Source organism: Pediculus humanus, genomic scaffold (genome assembly GCF_000006295.1).
Source record: "Pediculus humanus corporis 1103172108266 genomic scaffold, whole genome shotgun sequence".
Taxonomy (NCBI): Eukaryota; Metazoa; Arthropoda; class Insecta; order Psocodea; family Pediculidae; genus Pediculus; species Pediculus humanus.
In genome coordinates, this window is record NW_002987835.1 from 461,822 (window position 1) to 465,269 (window position 3,448).

A 3,448-nucleotide genomic window follows, 5' to 3' on the forward strand; every position below is an offset into this window, starting at 1 on the left:
AAATAATAATTAAGTTAGTTAGGTTTTTCCTTCGTTACATTTATTATTTTGACGTCGAGTGAGTAAAATTATCTGCTCCCACGTACCGGAAAATACCAAAAAAAAATTTCAAATATGTCGGATTGTTTATATATATGAAAACCTTGACGGGGTTAAAAATTATTGATTTTTTTTTTTAAAACTCCATTTTTCTATTCGTACGATAATTTCAAGGTGATCAACCCTAACCTCAAAAAAAAAAAAAAAAAAAAAACCTTGAATAATCTCATCGTTTGTTGTTGTTGTTGTTGTTGTATTCAATGACTGGATGTAGAACAGATAAACACAATCACGAACGCATAAAAAAAAAAAAAAAGTCCATCGAGGGCACTTAAGCCCACTTAGGCTAGAAACTTCTAGAAATAATGAATGAATATCCATAGGGGCACACATATCGTTTTAGTATAACAATAAATTATTATTAATTTCAAATCGGTGATGATTCGGATTCGGAGTTTTTTTTTTTTGCAAGATAATTAAAAAAATGGCGAAACGAGTAATATAATAATAATAATAATAATGAGAGAATCGATTAACTCCTACAAATTCAAATATCTAATCGTCCTTAGCACAACGTAATACGAAGGAAAACTTCTTTTCACTAAATTAATAAATTAAATTTTATTTTTTTTTTTTTTTAAATAAGATAAACCCAAACAAACAAACAAACAAAATTTTTTGTTCGAGGCGACAGGTCGATGGTGATGGCGACACATTTTTCACACGCAAAAAATTTCTTTAGCTTTATTTTTAGTTTTATAATTCGACCTTAAGTAAACCTTAAGCAACCTTAAAGGGTTGTCGCTTTTACAATGAGCAAGAGAAAGGGAAAGAAAAATGGCCAAAGTCCATTTTAACTAAAAATGTCCGCCCTTTTTTTTTTCTCTCTCTCCATAAAGTAAATAATTATTAGGTTGTTATAATTGTTACCGGCGTTTAAATTATCGTAATTGGGTTGTCTCGAGGGTGGGGGAGGGGAGGGGAAAGGGGGAGGAGGAGGAGTGTTTCGGCGCGGTTTGTGCAATTTAAAAAAAAACCGTTTTCGTTTTATAATAATAATAATAATAATAATTTTTTTTCTCACCGTTGGAAATATTTCAACTGGAGATGCTCCAATTTATAAAAAAACGAAAACGCTACGAAATATTTTTATTTTTTTTTTCCTCCCGTCGCAAAACGCTTTCGACATTTTTTTTTTTTTTGTCAATTTTACATAACGATAAACGAGAAATTGCACGCGCACGCACACACACACGCACACGCACAGACACTCCAGTTTGTTTAAAATCCAACGGACTTCCTCTACCTGTTTAACAACCTGATTTAAATAGGAAGTGATTATTAAATTTAATAACAATTAAGATATCTTACACAAATTAGAAAGTTGTAAAAATTTTCCAGTTATGGATAATAAAAAAATTTTCCAGTCAAAAACGTTTAAATTGTCGTCATCATCACAACCTCCGCCATTGCTATCAAAATGAAATCATTTTCAAAAAACCGGTGGTTTTAATGTCACAAAAACATTTTTTTTAAGGTACAAACAAACAACGGGGTAACAATCAATCATGATCGATAATCGGTTGATTTTCTCTCTCTCTCTCTCTCGTTAAATAATATTATATAATATAAAACCGGATGTTGTTTTAAAACTTTTTAAATTATAATCATCTTCTTTTTTTTTTTTTTAGGCACATCAAACCACTATCATCATCATCATCATCTGGAGAAGGTGTTAAAAACAAACCGTTTCGTTTGTTTGGCAAAAAAAAAAAGAAATTATATACAAACGATTTGTTTGTTTTTCAAAATGAATTTTGGATGATATTTTTTTAAACCATGGAACTAATTAACGCCCTTGAATTAAATCGAATACAACCGTCAAAATGTCAGTTACGCTACTTTTATAAACGGTAAGTAAAAAAAAAAAAAATTTAAAAATATGGTTTCGCTTTTCGAAATTCATGATTTGTTGTTGTAATTGATACAGTGACGGCACCCCAGGGAAGACCCACTTATAAAATTTTTTTTTCTATTTATGTATATAAAGAAGATTCAACAAACAAACAAACAAACAAACAAACATAAATTTACATCAAAGGGAACGAGACTCACAAAACAATTCAAAATTTACATCCACATACATAAATCAGGGAACGAGGGAACGAGGGTTAAACGCAACAAAGGTAAAAACAAACAAATTTTATTATTATTATTATTCCTCTCTCTCTCTCTCTCTTAATGACGAAACGACAAATGGTGGCAGCAACAACACCACTTAACGTTAATTTACAACTTCAATAATCATTACAAGTTATTATTATTATTATCGTGTTGCATTATACCGCGGATTTAATGCTACTACAATCTCGAAAGGGCGGTTCGAAAAATTCGAACGAATGTTCGTTAATTAAATTTAAATTTTTCTGTTGCAATAATTAACTCCGTGAGAATTAGAGAGAGAGAGAGAGGGAGAGAGGGAGGAGAGGGGAAAGGCAAATCATTTGGTACAAACAAACAAACAAACAAATTTCGATTGTTTTACACAACAAACACACGAGTAATTATTTAAATATTAATAAATTTAAATTATCCCGCGTGACGTGGCGGTAGTTAAACGTTTTTTAATTCGTATAAAGTGGTTTTAGACAAATCGTATACGGTTTTTTCTTTTTTCTACTACTGCCACGATAGGATTTTCGTAGTCGCATCGTATGTCACCTAATACGTGTGTTTAAACGTCTTATTTGAATACGCACGTACCTCTTTTACTCGAATAAACGCGACAGGAAGTAATCGTGATTAGAAAAACAGGAAACGTACATTTCACAAAAAAATATTTATTTAGGGTAAAATGAAAAAAAAAAAAAAACGAATTCTTTGATTTAAACGAAACAATTATTCAACTTTCATGTACCGGTTTCTTTCATTTCCAATGTCATCATCAACGTTAAAAATTTCTTTTTATCCTTCTCGACCGGATCGTTTTAATTTTTTTTTTATAAATGTCAAGATGTTGTTACCTCTCTTTAGTTAGTTTCTATAATTTTAAAAAACAAGGCCAACTTGTACAAAAAAAATATTATTATTATTATTATTACTTTTCCAAACGGAACAACAACAACAACAACAAAAAAAGCGACAGATGAAAAATACAACATGTCCTAAATAACATTTTTTCTTCCCGGGGGGAGGGGGAAGAGGGGAGGGGGTGAGCCTCAAACCGTTATGATGAAACGGAGAAGAGAAAGAGATAGAGAAAGGGATAAAAAAATAATAATAATAATTGTTAATGGAGGGGGAAAAAAAAAAAAACGTGGCAGTAATCATTACGTTATCATATATGTAAGGTACAAGTCGGAATCGTTTTTATACCCTTCGAGCCATAAATAATAATAATAATAATAAT